Raw genomic sequence first — 27,576 nt, forward strand, 5'->3', positions numbered from 1 at the left:
TCAATGCTTTTATCTCCAGTGCCTAGGATAGTGCCCGGCACAGGGTAACTATTCATAAATGTCAATAATACTGAGTGTCAGAAAATATTTGGCAAATAAATAAGTCAAGGCACTATGACTTGACTTATTTCTCTAATGAGTGACATTTAAATTGTCTTCTGTAATGTGAATATCTGTGCATGTCTTCCTAGAGTAGATATTAAACCGGGCAAATGCAGGGTCAAATATTTGTACAAATTCATCTTAAAATTTACTGACCACCTGACCTCCAAAACATCTATAATAACTTATATATCCAAGAACAGTATGTAAAAGTACTCCTTCAAAATCCACCTCAAACACTTGTGTCTTTTAATCTATAGCTCTTTTTGTTTAGAGTACCCTGTCTTTAACTCCCATTCTCTCCCTAGTGAAACTCTACTCATCCTTTAAAACCCAACTCAACTGTCATGACTGAGAGGCAAGCAATCCCCCCTGATTTACCTGGTTGGGGCAATTAGCCACTTCCTCCTCTATGCTTTTACAGCACACTTTTATATACCTCTGTTTTAATCTTTATCGTGTTGTTTTCTAATTTGTGTTTCTGGATTTTGCACTACACAATGAGCTCCCAGCAGCTAGAATATTAGTCTACCTTTAGATCTGGTGGAATGTCGGCAGAGAGAAGTCAATCAATCCATACAATAATGTATTTCCTTGAATGATGTTGATTCTTTGTCGTCTCCTCCAGAGATTCTGATTCAATAGCTCCTAAGGAAGACCCAGGTATCTGAATATTTATTCATCACCTCCAGTGATTCTAACTTAATCCTTCCACCAAGCATGCCTTGAGGGATACAATTACTAAGAAATACTAAGGACAGTGTACTAGGATCAAGCATTGTAGAATTATATCCTGATGTACCACTCACCATTCTTACAGGTGTATTTGTCAAAAAATCATTTTTTAGCCACTTTATTAGGCTATGATTGACAACAAAAAACTGCACACATTTAATGTATACAACTTGATAAGTTTTGAGAAAAGTATACACCCGTCAAACTGTCACCACAATCAATGCCATAAACATCCATCACCTCCAAATGTTTCCTCCAGCCCTATTTTGTTGTTTAAAACCTCGATATTATTAGGTATCTTCCCCAAAGCTCATGAATATCAGCCAACTGATATCTTCCCAAAAGCTCATGAATATCAGTCAATTGATTCAGTGAACTACACATGAGAATAAAGAATTTACTGGCTACAATTCAGTCCAATTAAACTAAATCAAAGAGTGCAAAATAAGTCTTGTTGTTTTAGTGCTATGCTTCAACTTACTGAAATATGAGTCAGCAGAGTTATTGTAGCTTTCAAATGGGAGGAAACAGGAGTATATGGGAGGAGAGGATGCTGTTCTGCACATACCAGACAAACAGAATAACTAGAACAGATATTCTTATCAATCTTTTATAGAGATGAAAACCAAGGTTTAGAGCGGTCGAGTGATTCAGTCAAGTACACACTTCCTAGTAACTGATAGAATTTAGATTTTAAACCAGGTCTTTCTGGCTCCAAAATTGATGCTTTTTCCCATTATACCACATTTCTCCCATATACTCCAAAGAAAATATTGTTAAGTGTGTAACAAAATGATTTGTGCTTTTTGTGATGAGTTACCGAACACTGTCATTTAACAGCTGTGTAATCTTCTACTGGTCCTTTCATCTCTTTGGGTAATGGATGAAAAAAACAATAGTGCTGACCAAAGGAAGTCTATAGGAGCAAGACCAGCACAGAGGAGCTGTCGGGAGATTCCAAACATGGTGACTCCATGTCCACTCTACAGTGCCCATAGCTGAAGACTATCATGGACATTGCATCCCTAGAATGAGTGAACAGAGCAGTGCTTAGGATGACAGCCATGTTATGTTTTGGTCCTAACAAGTGGAGACAAAGTGCCTAAGACCCATATTGAAGTACCTACTTCCAAATCCCAGCCCCACCACTTCACTGGCTATTTGAAATCTGACAAAATATTTAATCTCTCTCAGCTTCAGTAGCCCATCCACCAAATGGGGATCGCAGTATCTTTTTCAAAACAGGAGTGAATGAGCAAGAGAAGCTGCCACAAACCAAATCTCAGTTGTCACTATTTTTATTATACGACAGTGTAATCAAGTAGTCAATGTAGGCATCTAAAATTTCCATTCTCTTACAACCAGAAAGAAAATCCAATATGTTTAGGTACCAGGGGTTAGCAGAGAGTGTGTGCTCCATGTTGATGCCTGTAAGAGCCTAGAAGTTTGACTTAAGGTTTCAGTTTGTGTTGATTCAGCATTGCCTAAATATCACCTAAATAAAATTCTCAGGGAACTGGCTACTTTGCATTTTATGTGCTAATAGAGATTGTGACCTTCTTATTCAGGTCTGGAAACCTTATCGCATTATCTACACTGAGCAACAATGTATGCAATATTCTATTTATCTACTTAACAAGATCACTTATTTAATATTATAATTATTTTCTTCATTTTTTTATTCTCCATGTGATAAAAGCTGAAAGAATATTTTTTACATTAGTGCATTAAGATAATGTAAGCCAGGTGCCTGGCTGGCTCAGTCGGTGGAGGATGACACTCTTGATCTTAGGGTTGTGAGTTCAAGCCCCAAGTTGGGTGTAGAGATTACTTAAAAATAAAATCTTTGCAAAAAATAAATTAAAAATTAAAAAAATTTAGACATGTAAGCAATCATGGCTTATAATAAATTGGTATTTGTTTTCATCCGAAAAGTCCTTATGAAATGTTCATGGTAGAAACAAAGCTTATGCTATTTAAAGAAACACAAAGATATTTGTGTAACTTAATATAACTTTTTAGGGTTTTTTTTTAATGTTTATTTTTTGAGAGAGAGACAGCACGAGTGGGGGAGGGGCAGTAAACGAGGGAGGCAGGGAATCTTTTTTTTTTTTTTAATCAAAACATTTGTTACCATTTTGTTTGTGACAAAACAATTGGGTGACCTAAGGAGACTCAGAATCTGAAGCAGGCTCCAGGCTCTGAGCTGTCAGCACATAGCCCAACACAGAGTTCAAACTCACCCATGGTGGGATTATGACCTGAGCTGAAGTGCAGTACAAGAAAAGTTTATAACGCCATATTTTAAACAAGTGTAAGCAATTTTGTAATATTGGATATTATATTCTACATTTTACATAGGAATTGTTGAATGCCATTATTATACATTATGTTTGTGAAGTATGTGTGCAATCTTCATACAAAACTAATGTTTAGTTTGTATTTTATGTAGTTATTTATTTATCTTTAAAGGTTTATTTATTTTTGATGAGAGAGTGAGCCACGGGAGGAGGAGCAGAGAGAAAGGAAGACAGAGGACCCGAAGCAGGCTCTGAGCTGACAGCAAAGAACCCGTTACAGGGCTCCAGCTCACAAACTGTGAGCTCATGACCTGAGATGAAGTTCAATGCTTAACCAACTGAGCTATCCTGGTGCCCCTAGTTTATATTTTAACATTGAAATTAATTATGGAAAAATGTTCTTTCTGGTAAAATCTATTACACATCAGAAGGCATGACTATGTAACTGAATTAAAACATCGTTTGATCCGGTTAATTTTAATCTATATGTGCTGTATATACAATACTTTGTAGAGAAAAGGAAATTGTTATTTAACTAAGGTTTGAGAAAGCATGTAGGCATATTCATTCCCACACAAAAAGTTGAAGGGAAAAGAGGTTATATTTACATTTTATTAAGAAGTAATGACTATAGTGTCCTGTGAATTTTTTGGAAAGTGGATGTATATTGAGATTCATTTTTCCAAAAAATAACACATGATTTTTCCCCTTCTTTTCTTTCCTTTTTCTTTTTTTTTTTTTCTTAGAGAGAAATAGCAGGCACGCGAGCCCGTGAGCAGGTGGGAGAAGTGGGGGGGGGTGGGAGGGGAGAGGGGCAGAGGGAGGAGAGAGAATCCTAAGCAGGCTCCATGCTTACCATGGAGCTGGATGTTAGGTCTCCATCCCACAAACTTCGATTATGACCCCAAGCCAAAATCAATAGTCAGTTGCTCAACCAACTGAGCCATCCAGGCACCCCCCTTCTTTTTTTAAGTAAGCTCTATGCTCGAACTTACTACCCTGAGATCAAGGTTGCATGGTCTACTGACTAAGCCCGACAGGTGCCCCCAAATGATTTTTAATTAAGCCAAGAAAATAATATTAAATGTTATGAAGTAACCAATCTTGTTGGAATATCAGTTATGTAAATCAATTGCCTGAATCTATAAACCATAGAAGGCCCCAAAAGTGTCTTAGCAACAACTTCAGAAGCAAATTTGTTTATTCAATGTGTAAGAGTGATAAAATAATTCATCTTTAAAATTTCCAATTATTTTAATTTCTAAACTGTCTTATGAAAAATAATTGAAAAATGGTAAACTTTTTATATGATTAGCTACTACTAATTACAGATTACTTCCATCCGGCATCTTAAAATAGTTTGGAAAACAGATGAAAGCTACTCAAGACTTAGTTCATTTATTTTATCTAACTTTATTTCTCATGTTATCAATGTTATCTCACCTAACTTTCTACTCGTAACATGTTACAATAAAGTAAGTTCATATTAGAACAATAGATTGCTTTGTAAATCGCAAATGTCTCAGTTGTCACGTTAGAGGACAAATGTGGTATTAAATTAAATTTTTTATATTTATTTTCTCATAAGACCCAAACTTACATTTCAGGGACTTTTATTCAAACTCACTACTGCTGAATTGCAAAATGTTGTCTTTGTCCTTAAGACCATGACAGAGAACTTTATCTGCATTCAAATTGCCTACTGGTTTGTGGTATTTCAATAATAAAACAGCAGGATTGAAGGCTCATGATGAGAAATCTGACTAATTACCTGTTAGATGATAGATGGTTGTAACTAGGCAGTGCCAGTCACTGAAAACAAAACACTTCGAGATATCAATCAGCTTCCTGACAAATCCAATTTCCCTCACATTCAGCGGACAATAAATGGGAATTTTACCTCTACGTCTACAGAGTGCAGAGTTATAGCTTTAAAATATGCATAATGATATTTTAATAAAGTAGTTTTTTTAATAAGTTAGTATTTAAATACCTGACATATTCATATTTCAATCTCAGGGCTTTTAAATAGATAGATGGTGGAAATAATTAACATTGTAAATCTGTATTGTCTTCTATTGAGGAGGGTAAGGTGTACTTAATAGTAGTTTTCCTATTTTCTTTCTGCATTTACATTTAACTCAAATTATTCACAACAACTCTAATGGCTGTATTCGCTCTCTTCATTTTTTTTTAATTTTGTGGTAAATTAGTTGGATGTACATTCTACATGAGATTCAAAAAGCAGAATGCCCAATTAACACTGCCACATATCAGCATGTGGGCAGAGTTAAAGCAAAGAGGGATTGAAGCATGGAAATTGAATGTCGGCCCAGAGAAACACCTCTTTCTCCCTTATAAGGAGTGATTACATAATCAACATTTGAAATTTATGATTAACCCTAATAAGTTATGACCTTCAATATCCAATTTTGTGATAAAAACAAGAAAATTAAAGGCGGCAGAGAAATGGAGAAAGAAAGAGGGTTTGTTTGCTTCCTTTTTATTGAAGAAAATTGAATTTGTAGGCAAAGATCTAAAAGTCTAATAGTATATAGCCTGATAGAGAACAAACTGAGGGTTGATGGAGGGAGGGAGGTGGGAGATGAGCTAGATGGGTGATGGGGATTAAGGAGGGCATTTGTTGTGATGAGCACTGGGGGTTGTATGTAAGTGATGAATCACTAAATTCTACTCCTGAAACCAATATTGCACTGTATTAACTAAAATTTAAATTTAATAAAAAATAAATTTTTTGTTAACTAACTAAAATTTAAATTAAAAAAAAATAGGTGGGGCACCTAGGTGGCTCAGTTGGTTAAGCATCAGACTCTTGGTTTTGGCTCAGGTCACGATCTCATGATTTTGTGAGATTGAGCCCCATTGGGGGCTCCACACTTACAGATGGATCCTGCTTGGAATTCTCTCTCCCTCTCTCTCTCTCTCTCTGCCCCTCCCCCACTTGCACGCGCTCTCTCTCAAAATACGTAAATGAACTTAAAAAATTGTAAAAAATATAAATTAAAAACTTAAAGTATATAGTCTGACACTAGGACCTTTTAAATGTTAATGGAAGGTAAGTTGATACAACTTCATTGAGGGACTATTTGACAATAACTATCAAAATTTAAATGCGTAAATATAGCAATCCACTTTAAGAACGTTTCCAATAATTATACTCCAATGTCTCTTTGAATGTTCACCGTATACCATCTTTAATTTTTTTAAATTATGTTTGAACTGGAAATAAGTTCCCTCCATATGGGCGAGTTCAAGAAAACATTTACACCCATACAATAGAACACTATGTAACCAAATATAGACCTGAAAAAGGATGAGGTAGATCTGTATATGCTATTTTGGAATAACATTCAAGACACATTTTAAGTGAAAATAAGCCAGAAACATTTGACCTTTTTAAAAGAACTTAAATTAAGGGGTATAAATATAAATAGATGTTTGATTAGTAATCGAAAATTTATGGAGGGATACCTAAAATGCTAGCTTTGGCTGCCTTTGGGAAAGGAGTCTAGTGTTGGCTTGGGCAGCTCATATACTAAAATTGGGAGAGGAGTCTAGAGACCTGAAAGGGAGGCACTACTTACTGTCCATTGCATACTCTCTTAAATTTTTTGAAATTTTATCATGCTGCTTTATATCCATTCCTATAATAAATAAACAAATGAAAAAAGAGAAAAAAATGAAAGAAGGAAAGAAGGGAGGGAGGAAGGTAAGAAGGAAGGGAGAAAGGGAATATATGCACACAGATGAGTCTGTTTGACTCCAAAATCCAGTCCTCTCTAGGTGTTCTGCAGTCAAAACTTGAGAAGACATGATTAAATTTTTTAAAGCAGCCTAAATTCTGCATGTTCTTGACATAACCGTGAGAACAGAAACAGAAGACACGGCCTGAGTTGATACTAATGAGCTGAACTTGAACATGGCCATCCCCCGAGGCTGACTGCTTGGCTGTGACCTAGTCTCTGACTAAGAACTGTGAGTGAGTGTTTGAGGACTGCAGTATCTAATCCCAGCCACCTGGGAGAATGAAAGGTCACTCTGGCAATGAAGCACTTCAAGCTTACACTTTGTCTACCCAGCCAGGCAAGGAAGGGAATATACAAGGACGGCAGAACTTAGAAAAGTTCGAAAAGTTGAAAACTCCTCCCCAACTCATCCTATACCAGAACACTATGAAGATATTGGAGAGAGATACCCGTTGTTTCAGGACAAGAAGACACATGTTGGTACACCCATACCCACAGACACATATACATACACACGCATACCAACATCATGCTTTGTCCTCTCATGCATTCTTTGCAGAATTAGATACCTGCAAAAGTAAACCTAGAAATAACAAAATATATTATCAGAGCTAACTCTATCAGTAGAAGGGATAAGCCTTCAAACAAGGCATGATTAAGGAGCATTTATATATTCGACTGGAAATTTCGGTCACTGAAGGCACACCACATTAAATACAAAATCAGGAATCTAAGGTCTAAAAAACTCTTGTCTCAACATGATGAAAAACTGAGGTAGAGGTATGACTTATATAATGACAAGACACCTTTGAATGATGAGGCACAGGAAGAAGAGATGAACTTCAAGAGGAGAGAGGGGATTTTAAGCAAAATCTTCACTTGTTTCTAAGTTTAACCCAAGCACAGTTCTAACCCGAAAATTTGTGGGGACAGTGAGACTACTTGTGTAAATAACTAGAAAAAGAATAATTCCTTTACCTTCTAACATCTTCTTTTTCATTCATATATATATATATATATATATATATATATATATATATATATACACACACACACACACACATATATATGTATATAACTATGAAGATCACAAAGAATTTCAAAATTATATTAAATAAGAAAATAAGATAATTATGTGCCATATGAGAACATAGAGCAATTGGTACCCTCCACATGAAAATTGAATATTGGGGAAAAATGCAGATCAGGATTACCAAACACACAAAAAAAGAGGAAAAAAACGTAAAACTCAATTAAAGAGAAAATTTTAATATGTTATTTAAAAATTTGGCTTTTGGCTTTTGGCTCAGAGGAGATAAAGGTGCAACTGTCTTTGGTCATCCCAAATCTGGGTTCATCCATCACCAGCAGCCTCCACCAGGCTGCCTAAGTTTGACTTCAATGAGATCAGAGTCCTATACCTGAGGTGTACCAGTGAGGAAGCGGGTGCCTATCTGTCCTGGCCCCTAAGATCAAAGACTGGCCCCCTGAGTCTGTCTCCAAAACAGGTTAGTGATGACATTGCCAAGGCAACTGGCGACTGGATAGGTCTGAGGATTACAGTGAAATTGATCCTTCAGAACACATAGGCCCAGGTTGAAGCGGTACCTTCTGCCTCTGCCCTGATTATCAAAGCCCTAAAGGAACTGCCAAGAGACAGAAAGAAGCAGAAATATCACTTTTATTTTTAAAGGGAAGGGAAAGAATTGACTTTTTTTTTAATTTTTTTATGTTTATTTATTTTTGAGAGAGAGAAACAGAGCATGAGTGGGGAAGGGGCAGAGAGAGAGGGAGACGCAGAATCCAAAGCAGGCTCCAAGCTGTCAAGCACAGAGCCAGATGTGGGGCTCAAACCCACAAACTGTGAGATCATCATCTGAGTGAAATCTGACGCTTAACCAACCGAACCACCCAGAGGCACCAGAAATAGCCCTTTTGATGAGATTGTCAACATTGCCTGACAGATGCCACACAGATCTTTAGACAGAGAACTCTCTGGAGCCATTAAAGAGATCCTGGGGAGTGCCCAATCTGTGAGCTGCAATGCTGATGGCCACCACCCTCATGACATTACAGATGACAGCAATAGAGGTACAGTGGAATGCCCAGCTAGTTAAGAGCTATAACAGAAAATAACTCAATAAAGGATCATTTGACAACCAAGTAAGTAAATAAATAAATAATCATAGAAAAGAAAAATATAAATACAACACAGAAGGAAATGAAAAGAGAGTAAAAATATAATACATCTTTATTCAAGGTTTCTAAATAGGTGAAATGAAAGTTAACAGAAGTAGTTTATCTGAGGAGTCAATCATTTTTATTATCAAATTATATGTGTGTATTATATAACATGCCTTCATAAATACTAATCCAAAAAATTTGAACTATGAAAAAAATTCTGACGTAAGAAAAGTATTTTGAGTCTTTAATGAAGTTCTCAAAGAAGGAAGGGAGGGAGAAAGGAAGGAAGGGAGGGAGAAAGGAAGGAAGGGAGGGAGGAAATACATGCACACAGATGAGTTTGTTTGACTCCAAAGTCCATTCCTCTCTAACAATCATGTCTGCTGTCTCTCTTACTATTTGCAACTCATAAAATTTTTCAAAGGACATAGTTATCAGAATTCGCATTTTCCACCAAAAAGTGTCAAACAAACCTTGAAATTAAGGCCCAGGATTAGCCTACAATAGATAAGAGATCATAGAACTGGAATCTGGCAAGCATCTTTCCACTTTATAACAAGGCAATGAGATAATTTCACCAAGAATCACTCAAGGGTGGGCAAATCAGTAGTTGAAAAGATGGATGAAGTCGAAAGACTAGAAAAAATAAATTTCAAAATTACCTTTTATTTTTAATAATACATATAAGAATAATTTATTTTTAGACACAAATAAAGCAGCAACTAATATTCAATGACTCTTGAAAAGTTATTGAGAAATGCTAATGAAGTATCTCAGTACTAGTACTCAGGAACAAAAGGAATGACTCATGGTGCACAGTGGAGAAAGAAAAGCTATAAAGAAGTCAAGGAAAAAAGTAAGGACAACTTAAAACAAAATGAGTTATAATCCAAACGTTTAGTGTTAGACTGGTACTTAGACAATACTGACTTAAGGTGCATAAGAAATTATGGATGAAGTGATATGAAATCGGGACTTCTCTTCAAAATAATACAGGATGAGGGAGTGGGTGAGGGTATGGAAGAAACATGTGGCCATTAGTTGATAGGTACTGAAACTGAATGATGGCTACATGGAGGTTTATGATATTTGTCTAGGTTTTTTTTATATATTTAAAATGCATCATGATAGCTTTTATAAAAAGAAATGAATTAAAAAATAAGTGAGCCAGCACCTGGCTGGCTCAGTCGGACGAGTAGGAGACTCTTGATCTCAGGGTCATGAGTTCAAGCCCCAGGTTGGGTGTAGAGCTTACTTAAAGAAGAAGGAGGAGAAGGAGGAGGGGAAGAAATAAGTGAAAAACGGGAAGCAGGGACAAAAGAGACACTTAAAGTGTCCATATAATGTTGGAAATGAAAAGGGGTAGCATTAATCATTTTAACTGCTACAGGCCTAAGCCAGTGCTGTCCTGGGAAGTCCATGATATATGATCACTCTACTTTCCACCAGCAGGTTTCAAACATCAGGCTAATGTGATTTAAAATTTGCTACCAAAACAAAAAGAGAGAGAACGACTTGTAACGATGAACATTTAGATAATTAGCAACCACTTGTTTTTTAAGTCTTTGTGAAGAACTGGTCCCAAAGCACTGCCTAACCACCGATCCTTCTGGACCAGAAGTTGCAAACTGGTGGCCTGGGGTTGCATCCAGCCTGCAGATGTGTTTGCTTTGGCCTGAAATGTATTTGGTTACAGATTGCTTTTCTTAAGACTTTGAGCTCATTGCCAATATTTCCAAGCTGAAAGATGTCATGTTAAAATCCAGATTTCTATCTTCTTTTGAAAATCTTGAGGAGTTTTAAGACAAGGCAGACATTCTCATGTGTCAACAAATCCACCCCAGTCCTCACTTCTCTCCAGTGAGTTCTAATTCTGGGCTGCTTTGCTTAGTTCTTTCTTTGGCTCCTACAGATACTTGACTTCTCAACTTTTGGACTAGATCAAGCTCTCTTCATTAGAACAATGAAAATGAGGTTGCCTGCAGAAGCTGCCATTTAATAAAGCAATTGAAAACAGAAATCAATAAACCCAGACAATTAATCTGGAAATTCCTGAAGATCTGTAGACTTTTAAATAAGTCCAACGGAAAGAAGCTAATTCTATTTAGAAAATTCCTCTTTAACTTTTCTACTTTTTTCCACATTTCAGATCATTTCCTGTTTACCAAAGTAATTTAGCATGAACTATATGAGTAGAGCTCCCAGAAATTCTCTTACCAAAAAAGACAATAGCCAATCTACAGCCCATTGGCAAAAGGCACAGTTACAGGCCCCAGCCCAATGACTGTTGCCCACCCTATTTCTTTCAACAAGCCCGGAACATCACTGGGTGTGTGGTTATTAGCAACTCTTCATTAATTACAAGCCTCATAAACAGCTGTGCAATGTGGGAGGTTGGGGAGAAACTGCTCCTGTCTTCATAAGAGAGACTTGGAACTAAAAGGGGTTTCTAGCTACAAAGCATTCCAAAATAGGTTGAGTTGTTTTGAGAGTAGACAGAATAACATAAGAAAGCAAGAATGTTCATCCTGAAGATTGGTACCGAAACAACAACTAAAAAACCTTCCACTCGATCACAAAGGATAATGGAGAACTGTAGTTGGTTTCATAATCAACTCACACAAACTTAAATGTTTTGAAAAAAATACAACTGGTAAAATTATCTATGACCTACGCTTGTGTCTCTTGTGAGACAGAGAACTGCGTTTGCCTGCTTAGTGTTGACACTAAACCAAGGAAGAGTTATCGGGGAAAAGTTTGGGGGAGTTTATTTCCAACCGGTTTCCACTATGAAATCCCCACTATAGCCAGGCTTATCTCAACTCTTGTCTGCACATGGTTTGGCCTCTCCTATTATCTATGGATTCCCTCTGAACATTTCATCTATATTTTTGTTTCAGGGGAGGGATGATTGATATTCTTGGTACTAAAACAAAAGGGTTAAGGTCTATTTAGAGAACTGTCTTAAACACTTTGTGGTCATCCGTATAATTAAAAATCACATGATCATTAGGAGAAATGAACTAGAGCTATAAAGAATAGTATAAATCACTAGCACATATCGCTTCATAAAAAAGTTCCCAAAAAATAATATTACCATTTTATTTATCCTATATACTCATTATGTCCAATTCCTCTCCCCCTTTTGTCTCCTTCAAACCTACTCCAAAGAGATCATTATCTCTACCATTACAACCCCCTGATTGTTCATGTCAAATCACTGGTACGCTCTGTTACTGAATTAAATGATCACTTCTCTCTCCTACTCCGACTTGGCCTGCCATCACATTTGACACAGCTGATCACTCCTGCCTTCTTGAAACACTTTCTTCACGTAGCTTTCGTGACACCACCTCTCCTAGATTTCTTCCTCTCTCACTCACTGCTTCTCTCCTTTTCTAGTTCTTCCATATCTCTATGACTCCTAATTTTGGAGAGGCCAAGACCTGAGCCTTATACCTCTTCTTTCTTTATATTTGTTTTTTGGTGGTCTCATTCAATCTCAAAGCTTTCAATACTATCACTATGCTGATGACTCCAATCCAACTGCCTGCTCAACTATTCCACACAAATGTCTAAAGGCATATCTAACCTACCATTTCCAAAACTGAGTTCCTGATTTCCACTCCCTAACACACATGCCCTAAAAACTTCCCCTTCCACAATCTTCTTTATCTCAGTTAATGAAAACTGCATCTTTCCAATTATTCAAGGCCATCCTTGTTGTCAACACTGATTTCTCTTTTTTTCTCACATCTGCATCTAATCCAGAAGAAACTTTGTTTGCTCTACCATCAGAATCAATCCAGAATCTTGACTACTCATCACTTTCTCTGCTACTCTCTTGTCCAGATCACTATGATCTGTTGCCTGAATCATAGCAATAGCCTAACATCTGACTGCTGCCAGCCTCTTTCCGTCTAGTCTCAACTCAGAAATCATGATGATCCACTCAAAATAAGTCAGATCAAGTTACTTTGCTCAAAATATTACAGTGTCTTCTACCTCACAGAGAATTAAAGTAAAGGCCTTAAACTTGTTAACAAGAACCTCAGTGAGTAGTCCCGACTCCTCCCCAGCTCCCAGAATCCCATAGTTACTCTGACCTCTCCTACTCTTCTCCCCCTTGTTCATTCTGCTTCAGACTGACAGAACTTCTTCATGTTCTTTGAACATGCAGTCACCTGCTGTTCCGTATGCTTATAATGTCTTTTCTCTAGATGGCCTCTTACAAGTCTTGGCTCAAATGTCACCTTCAAATTGGTCTGTTCTCTGGCCACTTCTTTCCTATTATCTTCAGAATTTATTTTTCTGCATAGCACTCATGATCTTCCCAAGTACCATGTAACATATTTATTTAGCGAGTTTTACGTCTGTCTGTCACCTCTGGCAGGTAAACTCCATGAGGGCAACAACTATTGTTCATTTTATGCAATGCTAAATTTCCAGTGCATTCAATTACTATTTGCTAAATAGAGAAATAAATTTGTGTGATATTATACTATTGTCTCTAGAATGTGTGTATGTGTGTATATCTCTAAAGCACATTCAGCTCTAGGAAGAGTACTGAGTAGGGAGAGGGTAAATGGTATCAGGATTGGTGTGGGTGGAAGAGGATATCAAAATGGTGCTTTATCCTTATTAAGTATTATTTCAAGTTTTTAAATGTGAGATAGTCCTTATTTTTATATTATGGGAGATCGATTGTTTGTTAATAACATAACACATCGCAAGAACATACCGTATAGCTCCTATCTCCTGCTCCCCTCCTCCAGCTACAGCTGATTGGACCAGTGTATATACCTAATTTAAACTGGGAAAATCAAAGTATCTCTCCCAGGAATTTGAAACTGGTCATTGTAAGACAAAGGCAGTCAGAGAGCTGTGAAAATTGGAACTAGAGGCCACATGGAATTTGAGACCAATGTCAAACAATACCACATGTAAAGTGAATTTCTGGAGAAACAAAGAAACATACATAAGACAAGAAAGATTATGGGGGTACCTGGCTGGCTCAGTTGGTAGAGCACACACCTCTTGATCTCAGGGTGGTGAGTTTGAGCCCCACGTTGTGTGTAGAGATTACTTAAAAATAAAATCTTTAGGGGCACCTGGGTGGCTCAGTCGGTTGAGCATCCGACTTCGGCTCAGGTCATGATCTCACGGTCTGTGAGTTTGAGCCCCACGTTGGGCTCTGTGCTGACAGCTCAGAGCCTGGAGCCTGCTTCGGATTCTGTGTCTCCCTCTCTCTCTCTCTGCCCCTGCCCCACTCATGCTCTGTCTCTCTCTCTCTGTCAAAAATAAATAAACACTTTTAAAAATTTTTAAGAAATAACAAAAATAATAAATAAATAACAAATAATAAAAATAAAATCTAAAAAAAAAGTGTATGCAAAAAGAGAAACAGGAAACTAGTGGAGCAGATAGGTAGATAAAGAGATGTTTTCAGTGTCATCCACATGCAGACATTACACTTTGTTTCCTGTCCATGTTCTTTCCTATCAATAAACACCCTTCAACATGAACTACTTTAAATAGAGTTCTATTCCCTGTGATGTTGAATCTTGACTTAAATACCAATATCTTGTTGATAGTAAAAACTAAGACAATATCCCAACATGGGAAAAATGATAAAATATAAGAAAATGTGCTCAATGGTGGATTTGCTGCTTTTAATTAAAAAGTATAACAAGGCTAAGACCAAGGCTGATTCTTGCCTTTGCGGGATTGCTCAAATCTATATTAATTTGCATACTCTCATTGTTTAGTTTCAAGTTTCATCATTGTTAAAGCTTTTCTTTAATATTTATTCAGCAAAAAATTCCTTAATTCTGCCATACGTTCCCAATAATTAAAACAGCTGTTTTAAGCCTGAATATCCCAAACCCCCAGTGGGGAAAGTTTCACGTAATTTGCTACTACTAATAAAGTACATAAATTTATGAATTTTTTTCCTGTTTTATAAACTTGAAAATTTACAGTTCCTTGCATTCCCATATGCATTCATTAGGGGAAGAGAAAATGGTGGGGTTACAGGTAGACCAACAAGAGCCACACATTATCATCAGCCTGTTTTACTATATCCCAAAACATAATTCGAAATATCCAAAGGTAGAATGTGACACGAATGTGAGCTTCCTATCATACCAGTCACTGACTCAGAAAGGCCTTTTCTAGTCCCTCAAGCTAGGATATCCACCAAAAAAGTATCTATCGCACTGTTCCATCCCGCTTAGTATGATCTCATTTATTATTTTCTGATATTTTTTCTGTTTGCTTTGTTTGTCTTTCTGTTTCACTAGAATATGGTTCCATGGGAGCTGGTATTCAAGATATCTGTCTTGTTCGTCACCATTTCCCCAGCACCTTAGAATACATTGCATCTGATACAAAACAGGCACTTAGCAAATATTTGTGGAGAAGAATAAAGGAATGGATTAATTAACATGCCAAACTAATTACCACTCCAGCACCTTTAGATTTTGTCTTTCCTTAGCCAGGACCCCCTTCTCCTTGTTCCTTCACATCATTTAGGTCTTAGGTCAAATGTCAGCTCCGCAGAAAGGCCACTGATTACACTAGCCTCTCCACCCTGCAAGGCCCTCCATGTCCCACTACACTGGTTGAGTTTAAGCACAACACTGACGACTATGTGAAATTCCCTTTTATATGCATTCCTTTCATGTTAATTGTTGTCACTGCTCTCCCCACTGGAATGTAAACCCCATGAGGAAATTTGACTTACCACCGCATCTCCAGAATGGGCCTGGGATTTAGGAGGCCTTCGATAAATATTTGTTAAATGAGTGAATGAAAGGTTGGAAATTGCAATTTTAAAATATACACCCACACACGGTATCACTGCTCTTCAGTATTTGGAAACAGGCAACAAACTAAATTGCTGTATGTGCAAATAATCTTTGAACAATTAAAATTTCACACGGCATCTAGATGAAAAGACTGTCAAATTATGTTTCCAGCTCTATTTAGAATCCTGGTTGGGTTACTTGCTTATAATCAGTAGCCTGTTCAATTTCGACTATCCTCACTCATTAGTTTCCAAGAGAAAATGTTCTATCTTTCCTCAGATAGACTAGAAAATGAAGTTGCAAAGGAGAAGACATCACTACAATTAAACTACAACTATTGACATTTGGCAAATATATGTCACTGCCCAATGTATCTGTGTATACAAACAGACACAATTCCTAAAGAAAGGAAATGCCACGTTCCAAAAACAAACAAACAAGCAAACACAAAACCTCACATGTTTATCTCCACAAACAGAATTCAGTTACACCTCATAACACAGATCTAAAAGGGGGTGGGGGCGAGTGGGTGGCTCAGTCAGTTGAACCTCTGACTCTTGGTTTCCACTCAGGTCGTGATCTCCTGGTTGCTGAGTTCAAGCTCCACCATCTGAGGGAATTCTGTCTGTCCCTCTCTCGTTGCCCCTCCCCCGCTCACGCTCTCTGTCTCTCAAAATAAATAAATAAACTTCAAAAAAAAATGTAAAAATAAATAAATAAATAAATAAATAAATAAATAAATAAAAGGGAGGTAGGAAGTTCCTCCTCTGAGCCAGAAAATCACAATTACAATCACCCCAAGTCATTGGTTACTGAAATGATCCATAGTGGGCAGACTGGAATTGTCAAATATGGAGATTTTCACCACTAAGCCAATTCTATCTTATGTCCTATGGCCCTTTCTCTACACAACCATTGTCAACCAATAGGCAGGCACTGTGAGATCTCCTTTACACTCATCGCTCTTTGGAAATCTTTTCTAACTAATTTCATTCAGTCAACCACTAGGACAGTCAGTCAGACAACAAACACTTATTGAATGTCTATCATGTAGCTGGCACCGTTTGCGCAGTGAAAATATATCAGTAAACAAAACATAAAAATGCTTACCCTCATGGAGCTTATATTCTAACTGCATCACATTTACTTTAAAGATATTTAAAAGTAGAGGTGATGAAAGCAGATGTTTGATAGAGATGAATACACAGAGTCATAGATACATCAACAGAGACAATGGTTGGTACATAAGCACATAGTTATCCTATATTTCCCAGGGCACTCAGAATTATATCACTAAAGAGTATGTTTGGGATATAAATCAAGTATGCTGCTTTCCAATTGTTTTTCTATAACATTATGTGCGCATGTTATCCTCATTATGGGCTTCCCCTGAGCAGAAAACATGTTCTTCATTTTCTTCATACTCTGTTCAGGGGGCAAGTTGTACAGTGCCCCCAAACAGACTATGAGTTCATTAACTGAGTGTTTGTTGAATAATACACTGCATTTATCAGGTGCTTTTTAACTTTTTAAAAGGCACTTTGATGCACATTATCATTATTAATATCACACACATATTCTTCCTCTAATGCTAGATCAAGAAGACAGCGATTATAGTAAGGGTAATGGTGGTAACACAAATAGTATGTTTGAGACCACCAGCTTTGTTTGCTAAGAACCTGTCCAACATCATTACTGTTGTTGGCTTTTTGTTTTATGAATCTCGATGGAAGTTCAGACTCTAGAAAGTGCAGGCACCAGGAAGTTTAAAATCACAACAATAGAAGCAAGGCCCAGAGAAAAAGTCACATCCAAGGACACAGTCTAGGACTTCAATCAAATGAGTTTTAAACTTCACGTTGTTAAAATGAAGATTCCCAATAACAGCCTAACCCAGACATTCTCATTCTCATTCACTTAGAACTGAAGGCCAGGAATATGAATTTGTATAAACAGCTGATGCAAGCCCCCTGAGGAATACTGGTCCAGAGAGAGCTTACCTGACTTCAAAGGCTGGACTGGGGATGGTTAGTTAGTTCAATGAATGGCTTCCACACCTTGGCATGGTCAGATATGGCTTGATATGAGAGACATACATACATACGTTACAGCAGACATAACAAAGTGATAAGAAGAACCATCATTTCTGAATGCTGTTACAAGAACCACTACTGCTAGAGATGTAGGACCAGGATCTAGTCCCATGGAGGAAAGAACTAGAATGCTTCGAATGCTCTAGTCTCATGGTACTGTCTAGGCTGGTTTGCATCCTTGGGGAGATTTGGGTTGCAGACAGGAAAATCCAGCATAGTGAGAACATGGAAGAAAACTGAGACGGAATGCCAATCTGGGCAGGATAGGTTGAGAGGAAGATAACTTGGCACTTTGAAGGATTTACTTATTCTTATCCCTAATATTCTAGAACTGGTTAGGAAATGGGGAAGGGCAACACAAGTCAACACTGGAGGCCCACTATAAAAACTCAAACCTGAAAATCATAATTCAATTCCAAGTTCCATAATGAATTACATTATGAGGATGCTGTGTTTTCTACTTCCATAAGGAATGGCCCAGAAATGAAGTCTGAAGGGCAGATGTGTTATGGAAGGAGAAACAAGAGGCAGGAGTTAACCCTGAACTTCAAGAGTCTGTATTTCCCATAAGAAAAGTAGAAAAAGAAAAGCATTATGCTATAGCAAGAATCTCATTTTAAAATCTATAACTGTCATTATTTTCTCCACATACTGAGAAATGTTCTACCATAATCAATGCACAAAACGACCACAAGTAGAAAGTGACAACTAGACCTTTCCATAGATCTTGAAACATTTAGATGACAAACATTCAAGTAACTACAAGTTTAAATTATCAAGCAACATTTTTGCTGGCAAGGTGTTATGAATTCATATCTAATACATAGGGGTATATGGAAAAAATATTAGCATTTATTTAAACCAGAGGGAGTATTTTCATGTATGTAAAAACTGAAGTTGAAAGAGATTCACTGGCTTCTCCAAGGACACGCTTGGGTAGTCCAGGACGATGCAAGTAAACTTTTATCTTTTTAATTTTTAATATAATTTCATTCCTTCTTTTGACTTCTCTACTGATAGATAGAAAAACACTTTAGTGGAGTTCTTCTTGACATTTTATCTTTTTCATTTTTGCTAGTTTATTAAGAAAAAATAAATATATACAGAAGTAGAGAATATTACCATAATCCCAGGTACCCATCTCCCTGCAATAAAAGTCTTGGTTCTTACACTCACTCATTCCCACCCCTCGCCCAAGATTATTTGAAGCAAATTCCAGACATCACATAATTTCATACATAAATAGTTTGGCATAGAGCTCTAAAATATCAGTACTCTCTTTTGAAAAATCAACAACATATGGCTTCATGTGACTTAATGAGATAAGGAAACAATACATTTAAATCACAGTGCATAAATTCATATTTATTATTATATCAATAATTGGGGGATTACCTTGGGTGAAATAAAGCTGAAACCCAATTGAATGCATTTAAGTGATAGTTTTTCAAGTACAATGATTTTTCCATACCAATACAAGTTCATAGGTTTTTTTTTTTTTTTCATTAAAAGATTCCTAGTCATCACTTTTCCCCAAATCAGAAACTTTTGAGTGAATTATTCTCACTCTATTATGACTACTAGACTCTGGAGATTATGAGATTTCCCACTTGAAGCTTCCATCTTCATTGATTATGATGATAATCAAGTGAATTATTCTTTTGCCCTTGATAACTACAGAGCTCCTTGATTCCAGTGGCTAATAAAGGCTCTGGTATTGGAAGCAAAACTGTTAAAAGGATCGAGAACAGCAGCTCAAAGCTCAGGCCAGGCAGTGTTTCAGAAAAACATACTAGTTGACTTGAAAAAGCCACTCTGCTTTGTAGCAAACATTAAGAACTTATTAAATAATAAATATTTACATATTAAATAATAGGATGTCTAGGGTGTGCTTCAAAATAATTCTGGGGGAGAACGGTGGATGGAAATATTATAAACTGGGCTATTTGTTGATAGACGCTGAAGTTGGGTGATAAAGATTTATTACATTATTCTCTCTACTTTTGTATGTATTTGAAATTGCTCAATATTAAAACTTGTTACAAAAAGGATTAGAATCACATGACAATGACACAACAAAGTCCTCAAACACACTTTGTGACCCTTCCTGCTTGAATCAACTCATCCAAACAGCTAGAAAATACAAATCAAACTGATCTGAGTTGCGCCACTTCCCAAATGACCCAAAAACAGCACAAAGGGAAAAAAAAGGAATGTGAATAATATGTAATTGGACCAGTTACCTCTAATTCTTTGATTGGTTACAGGTTAGTCCTACTTTGAGCTTCTAAAGAACCTGATTGGAACCCTTTTCAGAAAACGTGAATTATTTCTTAGTTTCATAGGGTGACGATCAAATGTTATAAAGTGGACATAAAATTTCCTTGGAAAATACTGCCAGAGAATCACATCAGCCTTAGGGGAAGGGAAAACATGGCTTAATATTTCAGAACAAAAAATAGTCTTGAAAAATTAGTCCTATGCTGACACTTTTATAGTGAATATTTTAAAAACTGAATTAAAATGAACAAAAGAACCATAATGAAAACAAACAAAAGATTTATTTGTTAGTGACAAGGGAATCTGTATTTAGATCAAACAAATAATAGAAAAGAGAGAAACCCTGCTCAATTCTATAAAGTGTAAATGTCCTGGTGACCAATCAGTGTTCTCTTTTCAGATATTTACCTAGAGTTGTCAGAACTTGGTCTCTGCTTGGTCTGACCCACTTCGACCATTAAAATGGACACCCTGGTTGCTGAAAAGCTCTGACCAGCCCCAGATCCCAGCATTCCCAGAGTTTAAGCCCATCCATGGGAGCCCAGGCTAGCTGACTACAGATGGGCACTTGGACAAAACTTCCCCCAAAAGACAAAGGCCTGGCAAGGATTCAGGCAGTGAGCTCACAACACCACTGCCACCATCCTGAGAAAGGTCTTCTAAAAATTTCATTTTACCTTAGGTTCTAGAGCAAGGAAGAGAAGAAGAGAAGAAGGGGGAGCTAAAGAGAAGGAAAAGGAGCAAAAGAGGGCATGAAGGAAAGAGAAAGAAAAATCCGTGATATGACATTTTGTTCTGATTTTCTAAAGCAGCAAGTGACATCCAATATCTTCTAAAGAGAATCAAAAAGTAAAACATTCCCCAATTTTGTGTATGCCTCTCTTATGACAAGTACCATATTTTACCTTATATTTTGAATAACTGTATATATTTCTCCTGTTATATGCCTGGAAGGAAGAAAGCATTTGAAATTTAATTTTGAAATGACATAGTCTCTATTAACAATAACTATACTTATCTCTAATGTTTGTCGGGTAATTAATTAATCAATTAATTGGTCTAGTCAAGTGCAGTTAGCTGACAGGTAAGTAACAAGCAACAGCTGCAGAACCTGTGGATTGAATAATATACTCAATATATTTAGCTCTTCACACTGATCTAGCGAGGAGAGTGTGCAGGAGCATTGTGTTTTCCTCTTATTCTTGTTACTTACATGGTGGTATTTGTATCGCCTTCAAATATACATCTATTTGTATGTGACCAGAACTTAGTTTACACTTCCTAAATTCATGCTCTTAAACATTTGAATTTAATAGTGTTTCCATCTCTTAAGCATCCTCTGCCCCTGTTTATGAAAATACTCCTTGTAATTCACATAAACAAAACACTGGAAATGTATTTTATTTCCTTTTCAAACTAAGAAGGAGAAAAAGAGGTTTCCTGTAGCCTTCCTTGTTTAGTAGAACACATTTCTGAAACAAGACTCTCAGGGAAAAAAAAAAAAAGAAAACTTAACAATGAGGTTTTACAATAGGAATTGCTAGTTGATTTCATTTATATCCCAAATCAGTTAAGATTTCCCTGATTTATTTTTTTTTCACAAATAAAAAGTTAAAAGGTTTGTTGTTGCTTTTTTTAATCCATAAGCAAGACTAAGTGAAATCACTACTTTGAGGACTACATAAACATTTAGTGAGCATCTTGTCTAGGACACTGATTTCACAAGTGCAAATCTAAGTAAGAGCCAAGAATATCAACTGACTTCACGAGGTCAGCAAGTGAAATCATGTTTGATGCAGCAGAAAAATCACATAACCTCCATAGGATATTGTCTAAATTGTACAAATCACTTATTTGAAGATATACACACACACACATAATGACTTTCAAATGTGGCCCTTCAATTCAATTATTGCCTTAAATCTGTAAATATTTATTGATTCAGGAACTGTAATAATATTAGCTGACTTTAAAAAAATCTAATGAATATCCTAGGGTTTTTCTCAGCCAGGGTGTTATAAACATAGTCTGGAATATATCTTAGGCCTATAAATTTCAGCCTGCTGTACCAAAAATAGCAGAACTCTCTGGAAAGATTTGTAGTATATAAAAGTAGTAGTACGTAAAATAGAAAACAGCACCGAAGTTGTTGAATGCCAATTAACTGTTGTCCGCAACTCCAAATATTTTTTATTCCAGCTAACACACATTTTTGGAATTTTAAAGAAAAGTCTAGGTATAACAAGCCATAGAAATACATAATAATCATAGCAGAAAAAAGTATATGATGGACCCTGGACCTTTGTTTGTTTTTATTTCCCTAAATGAGGTTTCTTTTCATTTTTCCTTTTGTGTGCAGTTATCTCTTTTCTAATACATTTAATACACAATTCTTGGAAATTTTTATTGATGAATGCTTGTGGAATTTTGTACATTTACTAATGTGACTGTTGACACTTTTTAAAATTCTCCTTCACAAAGCTCTCAATATTGCAAATATATGTATCTGATGTATAAGAGTGAGCTCCATTTTTACTCATATTTTAGAAAATAATTATTGCACACTTCTGAGAGATTGTATATATTTGTTAAATATTTACCACATAACTATTGGTTAAAAATAAATTATAAACTTGAGAATAAAATGGTCACCATCACAGTTCTGAGTCAAAAGCTGCCTGCAGGGCTCTAAAACTTCCAAAAGAAAAATTAAAAAGTTCGGTCAGTTGTTTTTCTGTCTGTGAAACACTAAACAAATTACCTGCCTTTCAGAATACTTTTCAGGATATTTCTACCTCCTATAGATATAACTAGAGAGGCTTTTCATTCTGGCCCTGTGGATCCTGACAAATACATTTTATATTCATATGTATGAAGATAATTTTATATTTTTGAGAGCTGCTACTTCTTGGTCTTATGCAGTGATACATGTGAACTTTATTTTTATATACAGGATCTTTCAAACAGCTAATATAACAAGAGAATTGCAGAGAAATTATTTATGACAAGTAAGATAATATGCAAGACGCTTAAATTTGTGGATTATTGTTTCCACTCCTATAAAAATTGTCTTGATTCAAATGGGTTAGTTTAATTCTTACATAATTTCATTCTTTTTCCAGAAAATCACCTCACCATCACCTGTGGAATTCCATCATATATGGCATGATTTCTTTCTTCCTTTTGTAGAGAAGAGCCCAAGAGAGAATTCGTGCCACAGTGACCCTGCTGTGCCCTATGTTTATTCGGCAGTAATCCTCGGGGAAAGGATTTTGAAAATGTATTAGAGCTAGCACCGAGAACGAGTGTTATTTTGAAGAAGTTACTGCTCCTTAACATTCTATTTTAAGTAGATATTATAGGTGTGATTCCTTTTAAAACAAAAGAAAAAAGGAGAGCTGTGTTTGATTTTACAAATGGAAGGTTTTGTTCCTGATACCGAATGGCATTATTCATTTACCTTGGCCCTGTCGGTGTTTGATAGGGGTTTTTTCCCCTCCTTTTCACTCAACAACAACAATAATAGTATGAGATCTCGGACTAAGATTCTGACGAAACAGAAAAGGGGATGTGAGCATCCTAGATCCAGCTTTATGAAGCAATGCCCACACACATCTCACCCCCTTGGTTAATCGAGATGATTAAGCTCCTCAAGCTTGAATCTACAGGGAAGTTGTAACCATGCAGTTCCCACATGAACAAATATTGGCGCTTCCACCAAGAATCCCCAAAACCAGTTACAAAGTGAAGAGCTCAGACCTACAAAAGTGTGGACCCAGAGGGCAGACGGGACCACAAGAAGGTGCGAAGTTGGTAACTATGCTTTGAGAAACCGAAATGTGTGTATATATATATATATATATATATATATATATATATATATATATATATATACAATCTCCCGCCTGAATTATAGCTTGAGCTTTCTTTGCAATATTTACCATCTAATAATTAATGACGCCCACGCCGGGCGCCTTGTTGCCAGGACTGGGGTTCGGGCCACCGGGAGCCCCTGACGTCAGCGGCAGCGCGGCCTGCGTCAGGTCCCCCGAGCAGCCCCGAAGGTGGCCCCGACCGACCTACCGAGGCCTTGGGGGCTTCGGGGAGGGAGCCCCGGGCAGGGCTGGATGATATCCCAGAAGGGGCGAAAGAGGCTTTCCTCAAGCCAGCCAGTAAGTCACGTCGCATTTAGAACTTCAGGGTTCACGGCTCCGGGGTACTCGCGGGTACCCCAGAGTTGCGACCGGGTCCGGAGGCCCAAACCCAGGTGTAGGCTCCCGGGGCTAGACGAGGGTGGAGGCTGTAGAGAAGGGGGCCAAAGAAACTCGGAGCAAGTCTGTAAGCGGCAAGTGCTTCCTTCCTTCCACTCTTACAAGCATCGGCATTGTAGTAATCCCACCGACTCCCAAAAGTGGACCTTAAAATGAAATAGATCCACCGTTTCCACCTCAACTTGACACAACTCGGAAGTTGGTGGTCCCGGGCAGTGTCTCGCCCTTGCACCAGTCAGTAACTGGTGATCGCAGACTGGGTAGGAGGGTGCTGGGACCCGCCACTGGGGGAAAATGAACTCGATCTCTCAGTTAACTGGCCACAATCTTTCCTTTCTCCATCCTCTACCAACCTTTCCCTTCTTTCTCCATTCTCTTCTTAACTCTTAGACCATTTTTGCAACCTTCTCAAGCCTGCGGGGTTCTCAAGAGTCTGGAAAGGTGTGATTTTTCCAAAGGGGACCAGGACGTCTATCGTCTCGAAAAGTGTTCAACCGGCTCAGTTGCCCTTGTCCTAAGGGTCGGGAACCAGAATTTGGCGAGCCGTCGGCCTGTGCGTGGGGACGCTATCTACAAAACCCATTGTGGAGCAAGTCCTGTAGCTCTCATAGGCCCTGTCTGTATTTCTTCAACGTAGGCTCTTGGAGAATGACCTCTCTCCCCTAGATTCCTTATTTTTAACCTATCTTTTTTTCCCATGATAGTAAGTGCCTTTCTCGTTTAATTTTCCATCTTTTCATCTACACTCAGAGGACACCGAGGAATGGAGACAGAGCCTCTCTAAGCAAAGATAGGAGGCCAAAAACTGTTTCGTGTACGTTTTCCCCTGGATGAAATCCGCATCCCAGGAACCGCCCCTGCGTAGACCCAGCAAAACCCAGCGGCAGAACCCAGCACTCAGGTGCAGAAAACGTCTGCGTCTGCCTCTGCGATACTCTCCCCAGGACAGCAACGTGAAGAAGCCAGCGGTTAGAGGGTTGCCAGGTACAGAGCAAGAACACCGTTTCGCTTCGCCCTCCCCCTTCCACTCCTTGAGTGGCTGGAAACTTCGACAGGAGAGAATTTCTCCCCCCTTTCCAACTGACAACAGCGGGCTCTGCTATTGGGGGAAAGAAAAGAAAAGCATTTTCTGGCGGTACTCTTTTTTTTTTTTTTTTTTAAGTTCGAGCTTTAATGTGAGCTTAGATATAATGACACCTTCCCGAATCAGTCAATAAATACTGCGGGAGCCGCCGCACCCTGCAAGTGGCCGCAGCAAAGTCCCCAACCTCTGCCCCATCCGTGCGGCCGCTGCGCTCCAGGCCAGGGTGCTGGTGGCCAGCCTGCCTTCCCTTTCCGGGCTCCAACGTCTGGAGACAAATCGAACCAAATCAAATTGAGGGACGCGTCAACTTTGAAACGGCTTTAAAATCTGTGACTCCCTCCTCTGTGTGTGCCCCACTGCCTGGCGGATATAAATTGTCATACTCCAGTATCTCCACCGAGTAAAACAGCATCTCAAAATATACGAATCTCAGAAAAGGATTATTGCCCTAACTGTGCCGCTGCCTTCACAGTCTTGCTTAGTGTTAGGATTTAACACAACAGAATTTATTAGAACGAACGATTAGCTTTATTTATAAGCATTTCGTCCAAGTGGTGACTTGGGAGATTTCAGGAATTATTCAGAGAAGGCTTTTTGGTTTTGTTTTGTTTATTTTTTAAGGAGCTAGGAATGTGTCTTTTACCCGGTGTCCTCCACTGCCCTTTTCAGGCAGCGATTGGCCCTCCTGACATTTGGTTAAGCCTCGGGACTTAAAAAGATCATTTCCTCGTACACTAATTTGAGCAAAATCTGGATTCAGAGTGTGGGTTTACACGCCCAGCTCGAATGTCTAATGTATCAAATCCTCGTTAACGAACGGCCCGCTCCGTGGCCGTGTCAGCCAAAGGTCAGTCCCGTGCAACAGGGCAGCACGGTTCAAAAGCACTCTTCCAGAGCCCTGCCTACCCCTCCCCCCCCAAAATCCATCTTTCACGTTTCAATAATAGAGCACACGGAGTTCCAGCGAGAAACACCAAGGCTGCTTTTCTTTCTTTCCTTCTTTCTTCACATTAGTGACATGTAAACGATGGGTCCTAGGGCAACTACTGAAAAATTACGTTTATTTTTTTTTCCAGGGGAAGGGAGTGGAGTTAGTGGACAAGGTAATTGTCGAAATGTCCTCAAGAGGCACGTATATTTGAGAAGCGTGACTTAGAAATCTTCACTTAAAATAGTAACAACAACAACGACAAGGACTTCACAGCATTCGAATGAAACCTCTGAGTAAACTTTGTTGGAGACCTTAGGGATTAGACACTGCTTTAGGGAAGGGACAGTTTCCCTCCCCCATACTCCCCCAACACTCTCTCTCTCTCTCTCTCTCTCTCTCTCTCTCTCTCTCCTCTCACTCTCTCCTCTCGCTCTCGCTCTTTAGAGACCAGCAGAAAGCTTATTCTTAAAAGGTAGCTTTTGGTGTCCAGAGGGACAAAGAGGATCCAGGGGAGCGAGGCTGGACCCTTTTCGCTCCCGCCTCACTGGGGAGCCCCGCGACATTTCTCACTACCTTGAGGTCCTAGGCGTTCATACACACCAGCCGCAGAGGCCGGATTCGCGCGGCTGCTCCAAACCAGCCCAACTTCTCAGCGCGCGCCTCGGGCCACGCGCGTGCACGAAGTCGCGGGCCCAGTCCGCTAGGAAGGTGGCAGGGCGGGGTGGGGGAAGAACGCGACTTACCAAGTCTGGGGTCTAGGTTTCGGGCAAGGTTGGCAGCAGACAGAAGCCGGGCAGATAGTCCTACCGGAGACGGGCAATATGGGCAGGGACTAAGGCGCGAGTGGGTGGGGGGGTGGGGGGGAGGAAAGCGCCTGTCTGGTTTGGGGTCCATCTTGGCCCCGGCCAGCTCCCCCGCCGTCGCCTCCGCAGACTAAACTCGGACTGACCCGGGGAGGCCACAGAGCCTGCCTCGCCTCCATCAGGCCAGAGCCTCTGGGCCTCTGGCGCCGACCCCGAG

The 27,576-nt window shown here is 38.5% G+C and overlaps 2 long non-coding RNA genes across 4 annotated transcripts in view; one reads left to right on the plus strand and one right to left on the minus strand.

The window, feature by feature from the left end:
* LOC111562292 overlaps window positions 1-27,576 on the minus strand; it is a 94,137-nt gene extending 66,561 nt beyond the window's left edge. For both annotated transcript variants that reach the window (XR_002745419.2, XR_002745420.2), the window contains exon 1: window positions 27,300-27,576. This is a non-coding gene — a long non-coding RNA (uncharacterized LOC111562292). The remainder of the gene's footprint in view (window positions 1-27,299) is intronic.
* On the plus strand, window positions 2,955-26,046 carry LOC109491454. Of its 2 annotated transcripts, none has more exons than XR_002745421.2 (4): window positions 2,955-3,151; window positions 20,953-21,119; window positions 23,393-24,072; window positions 24,932-26,046. It is a non-coding gene; the product is annotated as an uncharacterized LOC109491454 (long non-coding RNA). The 2 variants fall into 2 exon arrangements; XR_006585419.1 differs by having other exon boundaries at window positions 25,292-26,046.

Source organism: Felis catus, chromosome C2 (genome assembly GCF_018350175.1).
Source record: "Felis catus isolate Fca126 chromosome C2, F.catus_Fca126_mat1.0, whole genome shotgun sequence".
NCBI lineage: Eukaryota > Metazoa > Chordata > Mammalia > Carnivora > Felidae > Felis > Felis catus.